A 20,849-nucleotide genomic window follows, 5' to 3' on the forward strand; every position below is an offset into this window, starting at 1 on the left:
GACAGTGGGCTGAAAGTATTACTCAGCTTTGGTTTTTAATATCGTCAACAAAAATATATTATTCCATTTTTCCTCTTTCTCATCCAGTCCCAGGTGCTTTGGGAGCTACAGGCTTGGATCAGGGCAGCAGAGCTAGGTCCATCTTGGTGACCTGTGGCCCTGATCTCCACTCTTTTCCTCCAGATACAAGTATGGGCAAATCTAAGAACCACCCCATGCACAGCCAATATCTAAAATGGTACAAAAATGACATCAAGAAACCTTGATACTGCAAATAAATGTTTTTTAGTTTTGGGGGCTGATACCTAGCAGCAATATGGTGGTTATAGAGGGAAGAGGGGCTGGGGGGTGGTAAAGGGTAAAGGGAGCCAAATATATGGTGACAGAACATGACTTGACTTTGGGTGGTGGGCACACAGTGCAATATACAGATCACGTATCAGAAATGTACACTTAAAACCCGTATGACCCTATTAACCAATGTCACCCCACTAAATTCAATAAAATTTAAAAAACTAATTTTAAGAGAAAAGAAACCTAAATCACAAAGATACAAATCTCATAAGGGTGTGGACCCCAAGTTCCTAAGGAACATGCCCTTTGCAAAGAAGCACAAGAAGTGCCTGAAGAAGTTGCAGACCAACAATGCCAAGGCCATCAGTGCATGTGCCAAGGCTATCGAGGCCCTCGTAAGGTCCAAGGAGGTAGCATTCGGGATCCCAAAGGGCAGCAGCCACAAACTTAATCAACTTGCCTACATCATTTCAAGCTTGGGAAACATGTTCATGTCCACAGGGTCTCAGGCTCTGCTGGCCAAAGGCCAAGGCCAAGGCTCAAACCAAGGCCCATTCTGCTGCTGCAACTCCAGCTCTGGCTCAGGCTCCCAAAAGTGCCCAGAGCCCCACAAAGATTCCAAAGTAGAGACCTCTGTCTGCCAACATGAGGATGGAAGGACTGGTGTGACTCCTGGGCTGCTGTCTTCATGTAGCTGGTGTCCTCCTGTGTTATTTGTACAAATAAACCTGAGGCAGGAAGAAAAAAAAGAACTATTCCATTTTTTACTATTGTCAATAAACATGTATTATGCCATTTTTGACTAAGGTTAACAAATACTTATATCATTCCATTAGCAAACTAGTAGTAATAAGTAAATCCAGTTCTAGAAATGTAAATGTCATACAGTGATCATTCTGCAAAATTATTAAGGGAGAGGAAACTGGAAACTGGGGAGCAAAGAAGTATAGATTCTTTTTCTTTGGTTTGGTTTCAAAGTTCTACCAACCAACAAATCACCAAGTATTTATTTGAGGGAAAATGACAGAAAAAGAAAGAAAGGGGAATAAAACCTTATAGACCCTAGAATGAGCCAGGCACTCTGCCATGGTCTTTGTTTGCATTTTCTCATTTAGACTTCACCAAGGAGGTAGGTACCATTTTCTTCAATGCAGAGAGGAAACTAAGGCATTCATAGCTTTAGAAACTTGTTCAAATTTCTAAATGGTTGAAGCAGGATTTGACCCTAGGTCTACCTTATTTCTAACCACTATGTTAAAACATATAGACAACACTTCTCTTCATGTCTATTAAAGTTCTTAACTGCAGACAACATAAAACAACTCTGAAAAGAGACAAGAGACAACAAAGTACTGGCAATGATGTGGAGAAAAAGGAACCCTCATGAACTGTTGGTGGGAATGGAAATTTGTGCAGCCACTGTGGAAAACAGTCTGGAGGTTTCTCAAAAAGTTAAAAATAGAACTATTATATGATCAAGCAATTTTACTTCTGGGTGTTTATCTGAAGAAAATAAAAACTAATTTTAAAAAATATATGCACCCATATTCATTGCATCATTATTTACAATAGCTAAGAAATGGAAGAAAACTAAATGTCCACTGTGCACGTGCAATTAAATATTATTCAGCCACGAAAAGGAAGGAAATCTTTGTGACAACATAGATGGAACTTGAGGGCATTATGCTAAGTAAAATGAGTCAGAGAAAAACAAATACTGTACTATCTCATATGTGAAATCCTAAAAAAACAAACAAAATGAATAAATACATACATACATAAATAAAACACCCCGAACTTGTAGATATATATTGGTGGTTGCCAGATGCAGAGGGTGGGAGGTGAGTGAAATGGGTGAAGATGGTTAAAATGTACAAACTTCAACTTATAAATAAATCATGGGGATGTAATATATTGCATGTTGACTATAGTTAATAACACTGTGCTGCATACTTGAAAGTTGCTAAGAGAATAAATCTTAAAAGTTCTCATCACAAAAAAGAAATTTGTGACTGTATGGTGATGGATGTTAACTAGACTTATTATGTGATTTTGCAATATATAAACAGGTATGGAGTCATTATGTTGTACATCTTAAACTGATACGTTATATATTCATTATAACTCAATAAGAACACATATATTAGGAAAAAAGAAGTAAAAGAAAACAACTCTAGCAAAGTGGACTTCATTGGATGAAAAAGAGTATTGGTGGGGAGTGTGGGATGATATGAACGTGGCTCATAGGATAGGGAGAAGGAACTAGGGAGCAAACAGAAACAAGGAGTCTCTGAAATCCTAAGATGTAGCAACGGTCTCCCTGCAAAGGCCAGTAGCCAGGCCTGCTGCCTGTTTCTGAGAATGACTCAGCCCTGTCTCCCAGTCTTCACTCAGATGTCAGAGTCCCAGAGAGCACGTGTGATTGACCAAGCATAGGGCTCATGCTTACCTTTGTGGATACATCCCAACAGGAAGAAAAATGATCCAATCCCTTCAGCTTCTGTAGTAGAAGAAAGGCCTTTGAATTTATCCTCCACCAAATCCTCATATTGTAGGATACAATCAAAGTCATGGGTGCCAGACAGTTAAGCATGTCAAATGTCCACCATGCTCTTAAAACCTAAATGTCTTTTCTTATGAAAAAACAAAACAAAACAAAACTACAGTTTCAGTATAAATATGACAAATCTACCTGAGACCAATGCATCTTCTTGGCTGGAGCATACACTCTGTGAGGGCAAGGCCTGTGCCTATCATGGTATCCCTCTGAGTCTGGCACCTGATGAGTGTATTGATAGATATTCAATGAATGAATGAATTTTTCCCACTGTTTCTCCCATTACTTCACTCATAAGCATCACAATTATAGTTCTGGACAAAATATGATCAACTTAACTATCTTTACATAATTAAAATGTTATAACCAGTGAGAACGAAAACTCCCTCATGTTCTCAGGCAATATTAAGACCAAATGCCATTCAGTGCATACATTTAGGAAAGCTCAGGATCAACTTTATGGGTTACATGTTCCTTCAAAAATTTCACAAATCGGGACTTCTGGCCAAGATGAAGGCATAGACTGACACGCTCTGTCTCCCTCTACAACTAAGAAGGATTACAACTACTGCAAAACTAAAACTAATAAGAAGTTCCTGAAAATAAAGCTACATGGAAGTCCAATGTATGAAGTCATAAACAAGTGGTGCTCGCCTGGATGGGTAGGTAGTGCGAACCCACGACTGAGAAAGATCAAACTGTGCTGGAGGCAGCAGCCGCAGCAGCGAACAGTGGGACCCGATAAACAGACACCTGTATTTGAGGGGAGGAGAGAAGCGCCTGGGAGTCGGCCAAGCCCCGGCTGCAGACCAGGTCAGTCGACTCGTGATTCCAACGTCCAGGAAGGCAGACTCCATTGGGAGGAGGCCCTGTTCCTCCCTGGAAAGTAACAGCAGGAATCCATCTTGGACCCCCACCCCCACATAAAGCGCCACAGTGTGGTGAGAAAGGTCGCCAGGTTGTGGCGAGCACATGGGGCTCCGCCCAATATAGCATAGGAGGTGTGACAACGCCCCACCCAAGAAGGAAAGATAAACAAAATGGTCAGAATGGCATAATTAATGATTGAAATACCAATCACACAGCTAACGAAAAAACAAGTAAAAGCCTTGACCGATGAACAAATAGCGAATCTTTCTGAGGCTCAGTTCAGAGCTATGGTCATAAGGCAGCTTACAGACCTAACAGCGGGGCTGAATCAAGACAAGGAAGGAATAAAGGCTAGCCCCACTGAACAAACATACATACAAGACAAGCGGTGAGGAAGGGAAAGCCACGGATCAAATCGACAAATCAGAACATAGGTTGAACAAACAGTCAACCAGTGCAGAAGGAGGAAACAAAAAGTGAAAAATATGTGAGAGGCTCAGAAACCTCTGGGACAGCTATAAGCGAACAAACATTCAAATTATCAGATTGCCAGAGGGTGAAGAAGAAGGACTAGAAATTGAAAAATTATGTGAAAAAAATAATGAAGCAGAATTTCCCTAACTTGGGGAAGGAAATGAACTTACAGGTCCAGGAAGCACAGAGAGTTCTGGATAGGCCGGACCCAAGGAGGACCACACCAAGACACATTATAATCAAAATGTTAAAAATTAAAGATAAAGAGAGAATCTTAAAAGCAGCAAGAGAGAAGAGAAGAATCATGTACAAAGGGTCCCAATTAGACTATCAGTGGATTTCTCTAAGGAGACTTTACACGCAAGAAGGGACTGGCAAGAAATATTCAAAGTAATGAAAATCAAAAACCTACAACCACGATTACTCTATTCAGCAAAACTGTCATTCAGGATAGAAGGGCAGAGAAAGTGTTTCCAGGACAAAGTAAAACTGAAGGAGTTCATTAGATCCAAGCCACTGTATACGAGATGTTAAAGGGACTTGTTTAGAAGAAGGAGGATCAAAACTATGAACATTAAAATGAAAACTATATCACAACAACCAATAGCAGAAGCTAAGGAATCAAAACAAAGGCAAACTAAGTAGGCAATGAGAGTGGAAAAAGAATTATAGGTAAGGGGAACATATTGGGAGGAGGTCAGTGGGGAGGGGGAAGGGGGAAAAGGGAGGGAGATGTTGCAGGAATTAAGAAGCATAGTAGGAGGGAGTGGAGTAGACAGGAAGATGTTGAGAAGAACTATATGCACAACCAATGGGCATGGACTTAGGGGGGATACAACTGGAGGGAGGAGGGGAGCAGAGGGGAAATAAATTGGGACAACTGTAACAGCATAATCAATAATAATAAAAAAATTTCACAAATCATGTTTTTAAAATTTTATTTAAAGATAACGTATCATCAAGATTAAATAATCTTTTAAAAACTTCAGTACATATCCTCACAATTTTGTATACCATCTTTAACTTTCTCCAATATAGAAATATTAAACATAGTTATAAGAATGCATATCTTTTGTGTATTATTTTTATAGAAAATATTATAGTGTTTTATGTTTCAACATAAATGATACGTGGCAACATATCATTTCATGATATAATCTTGATGTACCATAATTTATTAAGCCATTTCTTTATTGTTTGAATTCTGGTTTGAATGAATTAGACCTTAAATAAGATATGACTTCTGAGAAGTTCTAAAATATTGTCTTATGAAAATTATTTCAATATTACAGTACACCTATTGATGATTTTACAGTAAATAAAATGTAAGAGGCATATGTGAGATTCAACCGGATGACATAAATTAGATGGAGGTGAGAGAGAAAAAGCCAAATAAACATAGAAATATAAAATGGAGTCAGATAGAAAAGGATTTTAAGTCACGTCACTCACTGAAATGTTAGTTTTTGTGCTCTAGGAGTTTCTTGGATCCATGATTCTATTTAATCTAGAAACATTGGTGTTTGAGCGTATTCTTCAAATTTTATCTCCTTGCACTGTTAAATCCATTCTTAGCTTCTTACTAAGATTATTTTAAATTCATATGCCAAGATTAAAGCAACAATTTGTGGAGTGAAAGGCAGGAATGGAAACTGGAGAATTAAGACATTTTCCCCAGTTAGAGAAAAAAAATACAGGAATCCAAGGGATGAATTTTGACTCATGGGATGATGGAAATTTATGAAGGTATCCTGAAGAGAAATAGAAAAAATGGAAAGAACTATTTCTGTGGAGTGTATATTTACTATGAGAGAATAAAAGATATATATTGTGGTTTATGCCTGTATCAGACACACTTCCTTAAGTGTTCAGACTATGTGTTAGGTCTTAAGGAGCTGAAGTTGTCCCTTTCTAAAAACAGATTCTCGTCCTAGCCCACACTCTTCCCAGTTAAGCAGGCAGATTTTGTCTTCCTGGAATGTTTTGTTTTAGCAGTTGGAGTGACAAACTGGAAAATCATTCACATTGATTTGGCTCTGATATAAACAAAAGTTTTTTCACTTTTCTTTCCTCCATTCACTGGCCTTGCTATAACTTTGAAAATTCACCCAAAGTCCTAACAAAGAGAGGATTCTATCTGCTAGAAAATAGTCTTTGTAGACCACTTCTTCAGTCTGAAACCGACAGTGGTGGCTCATGTGACAATTCAAAACTCAAGTCCAAGTCCTGAACAGGGTAATGGCCTATGTTATCATAGGTCCTTTTAAGTGTCCTTTGGAGTATGTGTCTATAATAGAAAATGCATACTTATTTCTCAGGCTTTATCTGCCCTGTTTAAATGGAAGTTGTATTCAACCCCTGTGTTAGGGAAGTGATCAAACTCTATATGCAGATGAATAGATTAATTACATATCAATATATACCTGGTTATGTATCAATAATAATTTGAGTAATAAATTGACTCTTAGATTATAAAGGTTTCTAAGAGAAAACATTTCTCTTTATTTACATATCGTGATACTATAATGATGACCATGTAAAGTTGACCTAATTTCTGTGATTCACTTATTTATTCAGGAGATATATATATGCTGTTCTAGACATGGTGATACAGCAGGAAATAAGAAGACAAGGTCCCTGCTATCAGGGAGTTTCCATTCTTACTTAGAAAGATAAGTAATAAACAAGTAAGCAGACATGTTATCAAGATAATTACATATTTTTTGCAATAAAACATCCTTTAACAGACCTTTAACATTATTTCATCTGGTGCTTTTGAAAACTCTGGAAGATGGATAAAGAAGAGATTACCATATCCACTTTTGGAAGTTTTATTTTGAAGTATTTTCAACATATAGAAAGATAATATTCTCCAGTTTTTAATGCTGTTATCCATTATGTAATTAATTGGCAATGATTGCTAATATTGCTGCATTGTTTCATCACCTTCTCTCTCTCTCATTTCTCTTAGAGAGAGAGAGATACGTTACCAAATGGGGCCTGGACCCAGAGCAGGTCTGCCTCAGACTGACCTATAGTGTGTGCATTTTTGACTTCATATAGGAAAGATTTCACAGCATGAATCCAGGTGATTTTAAGAGTATGTTTATTAAAGATGGGCACAGTTAAAAAGGAAGGACTTGGGGTACAAGAAGCAACAGGAGAAAGGCTAGGCGGTGCTCGGCTTTGGCTCCCTAAAAACGTTATAGGGAAGAAGTGAGCCGAAGTGGGGCTGCTGTCAGCTCACTGGGAAGTCAGAGATAAAGGATGCCTTGGAGACAAGATCAGGGCATTAGCCCAGGAGGAGCTGGCACTGCCCACCACTGCCTGCTGCTGTCCTGGTTGCAAATCCCATGTGGAACCTTAGAGTGTAGGAGGAAGTAAAAAGTTCATGCCCGGGAAAGGGCATGGGCGTGCTCTACAGCGATCCGGCAACCGATCTTTGTCATCAGGGTTTTTATCTCTCTTCTGTGGGTGAGAATCTTAGAGAAGGGTTTCAGCAGAGTGTTCATTAGCTTTCCACGTGCTTAAATTATTCTAAAATCAGCCAGTGAGAGGCCCATTCAAACTCTTTCTTGTGTCTTTTTGACATGTTCCCATCATTCTTGAGTGCTTCCTTACTTTCTGGCACGAAAAGATGTTACAAGATCATCAGATACTTTTCCTCCCTCAGCCCGGGAATTGGCCCCATTTCTCTAACCAAGGTCTGAGAGCTAGCTGTGCTCATTCCTTCTGGGGTGTCATTGCACACACGCACACACACACACACACATACACATAAGTTTATACCAATATTTCTAATTTCAATTAGAAAGGTTCCTTGTAGCCTTCCTTGTTTCCTTGTTGGTAAAAACCCTCCTCAGCTATACGTGACAGAGAATCCTGAGGAAGTGGGGAGACCACTTTAGATTATTAGGTCATGGGGGGCCTGTCTGAAGAGGTGAGCCTGGATGACAAGAAATGGTGGAAGAGGATCCCAGGTAGAGGAGGTAGCAAGCACACTGCCTCAGGAATGAGCAGGTCACTGTGATCAGGAGCTGAAGTAAAGAGACTAGTGTGGTTGCCACTAAGGTAAGGACCAGATGAGGAATTTGTGGGTTATGCTTGGTGAGAACGGAAGACATTGGAGGATCTTAAGCAGGTTGTGATATGATTCAATTGGTAGGTCTAAAACATCAACCTGGCTACTGTGTGGAGGACAGACTGTGACAGGACAGGAGTGGAAGCAGACAGCAGACAGGAAGGTAGCACACCGTGCTTTCACCCAGTGAGTCGTGGACCAGTGACCCCCACACCCTTTGTTTATTTCAGTGCTGACTTCCAGCTGCAGAAGATGGGGTGCCTGATTAAATTGATTGTGCCTATTCACTCACTTGCCTCCTCATGCAGCTTCTATTCTGCATGAAGCATGTCAGGAGACATGAGAGACTTGACTTCACAGGGACTTTATGTTCAGCATCCATCTCCTGGCTCCTGGTCCAATAGGCACTAATTAGTCATAAACAACCATGAATACCTAAGAGACATTTGGCCCTTTGTAGTTTGGATTTGGGACAAAACCCCAGGAGGACAGTGCTGGTGCAGCCTCTGGTCTCTGATAAAAGGAACATGGCTCCCTTGATATACCTTTTCCCCCACAGTCTGGATGAAACCTCAACAGATGCATTATTATGATACTTTTATTTCATAAGTGCAAAAACGGAGAAACTAGTGACTTGCCTGTGGTCACAGACAATGTCTCCCAGCTCCAACCCCTTACAACCCGGGTCCCTCCTGTCCTTGGTATGCACCTTTATGTAGACATAAAAATTAAGATTACATACCTGGCCACAAGCAGAAAATAGGTCTATATCCCTGAGGATCCACACTTAGAAGAGTTAATGTAATGTATTAAAGTATGTTTATTAAAATCCATGCCTTTGTCTCATTGGAGAGGTTAATGTGTTTTGTAGAATACAAGCTCTGCTTTCCCTGGGTCTCTCTCTCTGGTTCCCCTCAACTTTATATTCATGTAATCAAAATAAAAGGTTATCTGCACCTTGTCTCCCATGCGATGCTTCTCTCTCACTGGGTGGCTACCTTTGTTCTCTTTCCCAAGTACAGAAGCTGCCATGGCACATGGGAGTCAGCAAGAGCTCATGCATGGAGAGTGCACCACAACAGACGCCTGGTGGAAATATCCCAGCCGTGCACAGTGAGAGTTGTATTCATCTTTTGTTTCCACAAACTTAGCTGCTTACAACAACACGAACTTATTGCCTACAGTTCCTGTGAATCAGAAGTTCAATCACAATGTAGCAGGGTCCCCTGCGGGGTCTCTCCATGCTGAAATTCAGGCCAGGGGCTGTGATAGTGCTAAGCCCAAGGTCCCCTTCCAAACTCAGTTGTTTGTAAAATCCAGGTCACTGTGGTCATTACATGTGAGTCCCTGAAGCTCCTAGAGCCCCCACACCCACCGTCGGCTGCCACCTGGCCCACTCCACAACATGCAAGTCCTTCTAGGCTAACAAGGGTGCTGCTGCTTCCGATCTCTCTTCTCAGGAAGCCTTCTTAAAAAAGGCCCACTTATTATGATCTTCATTTTAAAAATTCAAAGTCAACTGATTAGGAACCTTAATTGTATCTGCAAAATTCCTTTCCCTTTACCATATGAGTAACTTGATCACAGGAGTGAAATACTGTTATTCTCACAATCTGGCCCACTCGTCAGGAGAGTGATAAGGACCATGTGCACAGGGGGAAAGGTCATCCATCTTCTTAAAATTGACTGCTTGAGTTAGACTTTTCCCCTACCGTTTTTAACATTTATTTTTAATTGTGGCAAAATATTTAAAATATAAAATTGATCATTTTAAACATTTTAAGTATATAGTTAGTTCAGGGGCATCAAGTACCTTTCCCTCCATCCATCTCCAAAACTCTTCTCATCTTACAAAACTGAAACTCTAAACTCATTAAATACTAACTCTCCATCCTCTGCCCCTCCCCCAACCCCTGACAACCACCAGCCCCAGCCCCAGCTTGTGAATAGGTGTTCTTGAATGCAAGTGATGGCAGGAGCAGAATAAAGTAAAACTAAAAATTCTCCTATCTCACCTCTAAAGCTCACCGTTTTACTGAAACTTAGTTTCTTGTGCCACTCGAAATTAAATATGCATCTGGGCTGAGAATGAACTTCATCTGGTCCATTTGCTGGGCAGAATAGTGAGCAAGAGAAGAATCAGATGATGGAAATAAGACACAATGCCTGATTCCATACTTCCCACCACCTCAGACATAGCAAAACTTCTCACCAAGTCAGCAGTGTGGGACATTTTCTTTGCTTTGGGAAAGGAACTGAATCCAGACCAAATGAGGAACCTCATTCCTCTTTTCCTGCCTCAATTTCTCAATTAATAAATGGTATCTGCAAAGTCAACACTTGTTTTTAAATCACATGCTCCTTATATAGACAGATGTGACATACTAGAAGAGTTGGAATGGTTTTAATGTTATGAGAACTCTAGTCTCAAACTGCAGAATAAAAGAGAATTCTTCAGTTTGGGAGGAAGCTTCCTTACTCAGAAATGTGTCATTATTTAATAAGGTAATAAATGTCATTTTGATTCTAGAGTTTCTAATTGAAGCAGTGAGCTGTGGGTAAAAACTGCATTTTACGGGAGTCTTAAGCACAGTTGTGTCCAAACATCAGAGAATTTTGTTTCCTTCATTTGGGTATGGATGTTGTATTTTGTGCACTGCAGGTTTCCACAGCTTTGTTCGCTAGGTATAATTATTTCCAGACAAGGTGCTCGCTCAGATGACTGCCTCACTGGTAATGTAGCTTTTGAGTATTGCAAGCAGCATCCTGGTAATGTGGCAAAGAGAAATCATAACTACACAAGACGTCATACTTTTAAGCTGTGATAAAGTGTTTCCAGAATAAAATACATAGCTCAAGTTTCAAACCCACATTTGGAAAGACTATAATTTTCCATGTAGATGGAAACTCTCTTCTACAAACAGAATAAAAGATTATGTCAATTGCTTCTGCTTTTGAAATGTTCCTGTGCCTGGAGGCAATGATAGAACACTCAGTGACCAGCCTGTGTTAAGCCCTGCAGAGGAGGGTCCAATGCAGTGAAGCAAGAGCAGCTTTGCCTCTAGACAAACTGAAGAACTATGGCAACACGTTTCCAAGTCCCCAGTCCTCTGCAGACAGAAGAAGAAGTCAGTGGACTGCTGGCACCCTACGTGGGAACCCTGGATGGAAACGTGGTGTCTTTGTTCAGTACTGAAGAACTTGTATTTGCATGGGTTTTCCTCAGATATTTGATTTACATAGCAAAACAAATACAAACTCGGGAACCTTTGTGTTTTGTTTGTTTGTTTTGTTTTGTAAAAGAATATGGGTTGTTTATACTGCTATGCCAATATTTTAATGTATTTTTAAGGTGAAAGAAAACTTCATAAACTTAGAGAATTATAATTATCAGTTCAGCTATTTCCATCTCAAGAGAGAAAGAAATTCCAGTTTCATGATGTCACTGCATTAGCAGATCTTCCTGAGGAGGCAGCTAACTATTCAGACAAACACATGTTCTGTTTGTATAATTTCCTCTTGTGTATCCCAAAAGCAAGTAAGGAGGATGAGCCATGGCAACGTTCACACACACAGCTCTCTCTCTCTCTCTCTCTCTCTCTCTCTCTCACACACACACACACACACACACACACACACACAGTCAGTTTTGCAGCTCTGACCCTGCCTGGCCTCCCTCCAGGAGCTCCCTCTTGGCTCCCTACACCTTACTTGAAAACCTGTCCAAGCCTCCTCATGGTTGTGTACAGACATGCCCACGCTCCTCACTCTCCCACCTTCATTTCCTCTTACTGCTGCTTTTCCAGGTTACCCAGCTTCAACCTTACTCCTCTCAGAAGTGCCAAGGAGCTGGGTCTCAGAGAAGTTCACCCTCACCCACCTGGGACTGGCTCCTCTGTTCACACTTTGTTTCAGAATCCTGTGCTCTCTGCATCGCTGATCCGAGCTGTAGCGAATGGGTTTGTCTAGGGTCTGGAGTCTTCACTTAGTTGTTTCATAGGTCTTTTTCCCCACACATCCAAACAGTCTCTATGTCTCCCCTCTGCTCTCTCAAGGTCTTTCATATTTGCTGTCTTCTTTCCCACTGCCATTGTCTTTCACACAAGCCCAGGTATCACCATTGGCCTGACTTCAAAGCTGTGATCAGGGTTAGACAAAGCCTTGCAGAGACAGGAAATCTAATCCAGCATCACTCAAATAACTGTAAGTTAGGGCTGCAGCAAATTTGTAAAATATGAAAAAAATTTGGAATAGAATTAAGCTCGAAATAGCATTGTGAAATCTGGTCATGTGGTACAGAGATCTGGCAGGAAGAAGTGGTATTCCATAACAGAATGCAGGGACCAGGACTGTGAACCAATATATTTGCAGGACATTGACACAGCAACTATACAACCAGGCCCAGCCTGGCAGTCGGGGAAAATCATGCTGGACATCTCTGCCTCTAGCTCACACTTCCCGCCTGATATCCTGCACACAATGCAACCTCAGCCAGCTGGTAGGGAGTCCCCGAGAATTCACTTGGGAACTCAATCTCAAATTCATTTGGAATGATGTAATTGTTTCCTCAGTGGGCACATGGCTTTTAATTCTGAAAATATACAGAATTCAGTGTAAAAATGATAAAGGTAAGTCAAGCCTTTTTCTGATATATTGGGGTTAAAAATAATTTGTGTATATTTAAAATTTTTCTTATTTGTTATATTTAAAAATATTTTGTGTGCTGACATGTCAGGTCAAACTTGTAATTCTAATTTGAAATATACTATTAAATAGCTGACTTAGATAAAGATTTTATGTTGACATTTTAAGAGATTGTAAAATCCATCATATGTTCAGATTTTCTTATCTTTCCAGAAGAAAGTTCAGGAAGGTATGTTTGTTAACCAGAAAATTAAGAAAGTCAAACACTTGCATTTACAAATGCTGTTAGATATTATTTAGTTAATAGGACTAAAGATTGATCAGTGGCCCCTATAAAAAATAATAACTATCTCTAGATTAATTGTTAAAAATAAGATTTGCAGGTTTAATGGCACATAGAAATGGCATGGGAAGACACTGCCATTGTGCTAACTAAACATTTAAAATATTCACCCTTTGAGTGCCATGTGTAATTCAAAATTCAGATCAATATGAGAAAAAGTTATATCAATATATAACCTGAGGTACAGAAAAAGAGAACAAAACATAAAATACGAATTATTCCATTGTTATTTACATTTATAGACATCGAAAAAAGAGTTGCTGGGAGTGACACTGACACTTATGGGAAAATTTGTCAGTGTCACTCACAGTGACGTGGGCACTCAAAGGGTTCGGTAATTTTTATTATATATGAGTATTTTTTATGAAGCACTTTGGCAAAGATCACATTTTCTTTCATTAAAAAATTTATTTTGTCCCTAGCCAGTTAATTAGAGTGATGAACAATATGACAAGGTTGTGGGATCAATCCCCAGTCAGGGCACACACAAAAATCAACCAGCGAATGCATAAGTAAGGGATAACAAATCAACGTTTCTTTCTTTCTCTTTTCCTCCAATATTCTCTCTAAAGTCAATCAATAAAAATTTTTTTAAAAGATTGTTTCAGTCACTAATGATGAGCCCATGTGCACAATAGCGGTGAGGGAATGGTTTAGGTTCAAGGGATATCCCTGGTTAGCCTGTCCACTTGGGTCACTTAGCTAACTTGTCTGAGACTCAGTCTTTCATCAAGTAACAAGGCATAACGACAATTTCATCATGCAGCCACCTTCAAGGATAGAATAAAAAGATGTGGGTAAAGAAAGCCCCTGCCAAGTACCTACCTATATCAGGCACCTAACAACTGTTATCTCATTTGAAGGCCAACAATAAGAATATATATAATATTCTTTTCTTATGTCACTGTTACCTTAGATTTTATTGGAAATTCATGTTGTAAGACAAAATTTCAGAGTAACCTTGTTAAAATGAATGAAATATATCACTTGTCACCTCCAAACTCTCAAAGTCAAAGGAGAAACCAAGGCCAGGGTTGTGGTTGCTCAGTCTCTGCACAGGCCGCCTCACTGCCTGTCTGCCCTAACAGCCTGCCACTTCCCGCAGTCCAGTAGGAGCTGCTCCTGGGCCATCACACACCGTGTCCTCGCAGGCCTTTGGAACTGTTGTTCAGTCTGCCTGGGTCACCTGAGGCTCCTCTTTAAAACTGCATCCAACTGTATCCTACTTCCCGCTTTGTTCTTCTTTAAAGCCCTTATCATTATTTACTAAAACACCTACTTCACCACACATCTGTTAATTCATATTCCTCCACTGGAATGTAGGTGGAAGCAGAAATTTGTTGATTTGTTTGCTGCTGTACTTAACACATAAGACAGCGCCCAACACCTAGAATAAAAGCAAAAGACGTGACATAAAGAGGAGGCCAGGACTCAGGCAATGTAGGTTTTATTCCAGTTCTATTCTGTGACCTTGTACAAACCACTTGACCTTCCTGAATCTTCATTTCCTCTTCTCCACAGTGGGCACAGTAATCTGCCAGCTGGCCACTGACAGGGTTGCCACAGGATGATTTGAGGTGTGAGGGCACATGTACTGTAAGGCTGTGCAGAAACAATACCAATTATTATCGTCGGTTGGTGACATGTGAAAGGATTGCCCACATCCACACTATATTAAATTATTTCAGATTGAGATTGTTTCCCCTGTGGCTACATCATGTATGACCTACATCTCTAGCACACAAAGTGTTTAGTCCCGACATGGCGCGAGGAAGGATGGTCCAATGTGTTTTCTCAGACTAGTGAACACTAGGGTAGACCTGGAGATTCTGGAGATCTGTCAAGGAGGCCAGATTAACACCTCTGAAATTTGGTTCATTGTTTTGTGAACTTCTTGACAACATTTTTATTGGAGGATGGGGTTGAAAAACTGTATGAAAAGAAACTTGATGAAAAAAAAGTTCATTGCCTTTGATAATAGAACAAGTCTTTAAGTGTATGTTGGGCTCCCTTCTCTTGTGTAGTGAAACTCTTGAGCAGTAAAAGCCCAGGTATGTTTTAGTGACCAGGTCAGTGTGAGAGGTCACCTTGGTAACAATATAGAATAAGGACAGTGGTCCCACTAGCTGAGACCACAGTGTTGAATAAAGCAAGGTCATTTAACCAGTCATCCTTGCCACCACCCCAAACACCTGTGCTTGAGCTAACTTAGGGGCTAGGTTATGTGTGGGGAGGAAGAACAGTTGTGCCTGCTAAGGTTACACCAGACTTCAGTATCATATGTGGCTACCCTGGCCATGTCGCAGGTTCCCAGGGACATAAAACAACACGTGTCTAAAATGTCATTGAACAGGTGACAGAATGGTACATGAAACCAGATACAGGAAATATAAGCTGCCATCCTAATTGTTCTCCAGCAATTTAAAAATGACACATTTTTCATTGCTAGGAACTAAGAACAAGAGATGAGCGCCCTCTTGTGGAGAGACCCTGGGGTACTCGTGATATTGTGCCCACCACCACCGTCTCTTTCCTAATGGGAGCAACTGCCAAATTCACCCAGTTCTCACTATCATCTGACTCAAGTGCATCGTGAGCATATATTTGACAACATCCTTTCAACTTTTCAAAGTAATAATAATTGAAAGGCTAGTAACTCTAATTTCTCTTGCTGGGTCTACCAGTTGCTGTGTGCCTATTCATTCTCCAAGGAGGTTGCACGAAGACACACACCTGTGTCTTACCACGGAGGCCTTTCTTCTGTCTTCTGGGATTCCCAGTTTTGGGGAGGGAGTGACAGCTCTTTTGTTCATGCAGGTCCTCCCCTACTTCAGTTTCACACCATTTATTTTCATGCATGAAACACTTATTACATATTAAATACCATGTAGGCACTGGAGATACCCAAATAAACAGGAATAAACTTTGGCTTTGAGACCCTATCCCTCGAGGGGTCAGAAAACATATATCTAAGTGGTGCTACTGTTAAGGCACTCCAGGGGTTTCCTGCTTGGGGTGTTCTGTTCAAGAATGAGATAAGACTGGTTTTTGCAGGTTGTTGGCAAGGTAGTTTTATTTACTTGCAATGAGTAAAGGAGACAAGGGAGGCTTGGCCGTTGCTTATTTTACATGTGGATTTCTTCTTTGCAATTGGCTACATTTATCCCTTGAGTTCCTGACAAGCTCATCCTGTTAACAGCTGCACCTGCAAAATACTGTGCTACATTGTAATATTTAGCAAGATAACATTTAGTAAGAACTTCCCAGACCTTAAGACTCTTGTCCTACCTAACACTATGATTATGTACAAAGAGCAACAACTGCAAAAAGCTGCAGAAAGAACAAGAAAAGTCTCTGGCCACTATCAACACCCCAGCATCCACCTCACTGAGCGCCCCTCTCCAGACTGCTCAAGAGTTCCAACTGGAGCTGCAGCTGTGGGTACATTGACAGAGCCTGTCCTCTGCTCTCCCTGGCAAGGCTGGCCTGGGTGTGGACACATTGCTTTTCCTCTTTGTTCATCCATGGCAAGGCTGGAATTTTCCAGTAGCAATGTTTACTAGGCAACTGAAGGAAAAAACAAAGGCAAAAAATGAAACGGTAATAAAAACTAGCTTTCTCAGAAAAGGAGCCTTATCCAATGTGACAGGCACCAAGTCCAGCGCATGCTGTCTTGGCGAAAGCAGCTTTTCAGTGCACAAGCCCCTTTTGCTCCTTCACCTCACATGTGGCTCCAGGGGTGCAAGTCCAAGGTGAGGCAGAATGGGGCTCATGTCACTCTTGGGTCTGCTGATATCTGCAGTACTTTCTAGAACCTGCTTTCTAAACTAGGCTCTGGGATGGGCTCACAGCATCCACTTCCCCAGTTCCCATGGCAGCCCACTTCTTTCTGGCCCTGAAAAATGAAACTCATTCTTTCTCTTCTTTTTCTTTCTTTTCTACTTCTTTTTTTTTTTTTTTTTTTTTAAGATCAATGAACATTTGAGTTATGTCTGAGCTTGGCAAAGATTATTTTGGTTATTTTGGGATAGACTCTGTTTTCTAATTCAGGGCATGTCTCCATCTCAACCTGAGATGAGGAAAAGTCAAAATGCCTTCCTTTTAAATAGTTAATTGGAACAAGTCAGTTTATTCTGGGGAAACCGGAAATTCAGCAATGCTGAGTTCGAGAAGTTAATCTTGAGATTGTATTCACTTAGTAAAAACACAGGACGGGATCTGCAAGTGAAGTGGTACTGTCCAGGTCATGAGTAATCAGCAGGCCCAACAGGGGTTTCCAGCCCTGGCTTTGGACAAGGCCTGAGTCTGAAGTCCAGCTCTGCCACTCACTAGCTGTGCCTCACTAAAGCAGGGCCCATACTGAGCCTTGGTGTTCCTGCCTATGAAATGGCACAGACTGCACAAGTTGAGGCATAAGTGAAGAGCTTAGTACAGTGCCTGGTTGTCAATAAATACCAATACGTTATTACTGCTGCTGTTAACTGGGAACCTACTAGCTTCTGTGCACTTGAAAGATTCTTATTTACATCTCAGAATAATCCTATTGACATCCCCAAATCCCATGACCCTCTCCCCTGCCTGCAGCTGCCCGGGAGATAACAGGGTGTTTTCAGGCTGAAAGTAAACTAAACCATGTTCTGCTTTGATCAGCCTGTCATACCCGCAGCTGCCAGAAGGCCAGACCACTAACAAGGCTCACAAAAAAATCCCCCTCTGTGCTCTCCCTCTATAAAAAAAATCTCTTCTCCCCTAGAAAGGTGGAGTCCTGACCGCCCGTGGCAGGGCTCCCTCCCTGCTTGCTGATTTTCCCAATAAACTTCTATTTTCTTGCCCGCTGCACCTCTATGGTCTTCTGAGCAACTCCATTCTTACACCTATGAAATAGACTTCCACTCTGCATTTAGTATAAAGATACTGAGTTTTGAAAAATATGAACTTTCGCCGGCCAAGATGGAGGCTTAGACGGACACGCTAGGTCTCCCTCTACAACTAGAGAGGAATACAACTACTTCAAAACAAAGGATAACTAGAAATTCCAGAAAATAAAACTACACGGAAGTCCAACATATGAAGTTATAAACCAGCGATGCCATTTGGGCAGGTAAGAGTTAAAGAGGGCAGTGCTGTTTGCGGTCGCACCCGGAGCGGCGGGCGGCGAGGAATCCCGGCTACGCAAGCCCCTGGCGGTGCGCGACTCCGGCGCTGGGGAGAGCGGCCGCCGCATCGCCTTGAACAGTGAGGCCCAGGGGGGCGGGAGGACGGATCCCGGTCTCCTAGCTGAATAACTGTGTGAATCCATCTTGGACCCCCGCCCCCAAAGAAAGCACCACAGGGCTGCGAAATAGGTCGCGGACAGGCAGGCGCCGGTCGCTGATTTGTGACGCCAAACGGCGCCGGTCGCTGGGTCATTACGAGTACACAGGCACTGCCCCGGACAGCCGACCCAAGAAAACAAAACACATCTGTCAAAATGAGGCAGACAACTATAGAAATCCCGGTGACACAACTCACCAGACAGCAGATAGAGAACCTGACAGATGAACAGATAAGAAACCTGTCAGAGGCTCAGTTCTGGGCCATTGTTATCAGGTGGCTTACAGAATTCACAAAAGAGCAGGAAAAAGATAAGAAAGAAGCGAAAAAACTTCATAACGAAAGGAACAAAACCGCATACGAGATAGAAGGTGAGAAAAAATCCAGAGTTCATTTCAACAAACTGGAATATGGAGAAGGAACAAGCAGTCAACCAATGCAGCGAGAGGAAATGGGAAGCAACAATGAGAGGATCAGAAACCTCTGGGACAGCTATAAAAGGCCCAACATAAGAATCATTGGTTTGCCAGAGAATGAGGAAGATGAACTAGAACTTGAAAAATTGAGTGAAAATATAATAAAGGAGAACTTCCCAGACTTGGGGAAGGGAATAGACTTGCAGGTCCAGGAAGCAAGGAGAGTTCCCAAGAGACTGGACCCAGGGAGAACCACTCCAAGACACATTATAATCAAAATGTCAAAAATTAAAGATAAAGAGAGAATCTTAAAAGCAGCAAGAGAGAAGAAAAGAATTATGTACAAAGGGGTCCCAATTAGACTATCAGCTGACTTCTCAAGGGAGACCCTACAGGCAAGAAGGGACTGGCAAGAAATATTCAAAGTAATGAAAATCCAAAACCTACAACCACGAATACTCTATCCAGCGAAATTGTCATTCAGAATAGAAGGACAGAGAAAGTGTTTCCAGGACAAAATAAAACTGAAAGAGTTCATTAGATCCAAACCACTGTTATATGAGATGTTAAAGGGACTGATTTAAAAAAACAGAAGCTAGGGAGATGAAACAAAGGCAAACTAAATAGGCAACGAGAGTGGAAAAGGAACTGTGGGTACGGGAAGCATATTGGGGGGAGGTCAACAGGGAGGGGGAATGGGGAAAGGGAGGGAGATGATATAGGAATTGGGGATCAAGGTAGGAGGGAATGGAATAGACGGAGAGAGGTTGGGAGGAACTGTATGCACAACTAATGGACATAATCTAAAAGGGGGGGACAACTGGAGGGAGGGGGGCCACCGGGTGGAGGGGAGCAGAGGGAAGGGAAATTGGCACAAATGTAATATTTTAATCAATAAAACACATTAAATCTGAAAAAAAAAAAAACGGGAAAAAAAAAAAAAAAAAAAAAAAGAAAAATATGAACTTTCATGAGGGCACATTTCTAAATAGCAGAGCTGGACCTTAAACACTAGTCTGTTAATTATCAAAGTCTTTTTAAAATAACTTCTCTTTTTGTGAGGCAAGAAAACATATAGAGAAAAGCATTCAGATCATAAGTGTCAGCTCAAAGAATCACCACAAAGTAAACACACTGTGTAACCAGCAGGAGGTCAAGAAACAGTGTTACCTGTACCCAGGGACCCCCCCTTCATTCCCATTAAAGAAACAGCAGATGACTCTAGGGAAAAGAAGCCCCCAAACCAAGCTAACTTTTCTGGGTGTCTTACTCTTGGCTCTTCAATGCCCTCTTTGCTCTCTGAGGTCTTGAACAGATAATATTTTTGTCTTGCTTTTTTAGGAGACGTGGTCCAAGTTACCTAGCTGCCATTACCAGAAGCCCAAAGTCCAGGCCACTGCCCTGCTTGCAACTAGTTTAGAGGAGGAACCACCCCTGCCAACAACTTCAAGCCTCCAGAACTGTGAGGAAGTAAATTCTGTTGTTTAAACCATGCAGTCTGTGGGCCTTTGTTATAGCAGCCCTAGCAAACTAATACAGAGGGTAACAGAGTGAGACAGCATATTTTGTTATGATGATTGTGACCACATGCTGGGAAAATGAAGCAACCGAAATTACCTGGCTAGAGAACATTTCTCAAAACTCTTGATTCCTGCACAAGCTAAGTGAAAAATTACCTGGGCTCCTGCTGAAAATTATAGATTCCCAGGTCCCATGCAAGAACTATTAAGCCAGGCCTTGGTCTGATAGTTCATTTGGTGAGAGCATAGTCCCGATGCATGAAGGTTGAAGGTTCGATCCCCAGTCAGAGCACATACAGGTAACATCCAATGCATGCATAAATGGGTGGGACAACAA

The 20,849-nt window shown here is 41.3% G+C and overlaps 1 long non-coding RNA gene across 1 annotated transcript in view; it reads right to left on the bottom strand.

The window, feature by feature from the left end:
• Positions 1-14,721: 14,721 nt before the first annotated feature.
• Positions 14,722-20,849, bottom strand: part of LOC150015440 (uncharacterized) — a 97,049-nt gene continuing 90,921 nt past the window's right edge. The window contains exon 3 of the long non-coding RNA XR_016509731.1: positions 14,722-14,865. This is a non-coding gene — a long non-coding RNA (uncharacterized LOC150015440). The remainder of the gene's footprint in view (positions 14,866-20,849) is intronic.

Source organism: Furipterus horrens, unplaced genomic scaffold (assembly GCF_987537825.1).
Source record: "Furipterus horrens unplaced genomic scaffold, mFurHor1.1.pri manual_scaffold_3, whole genome shotgun sequence".
Taxonomy (NCBI): Eukaryota; Metazoa; Chordata; class Mammalia; order Chiroptera; family Furipteridae; genus Furipterus; species Furipterus horrens.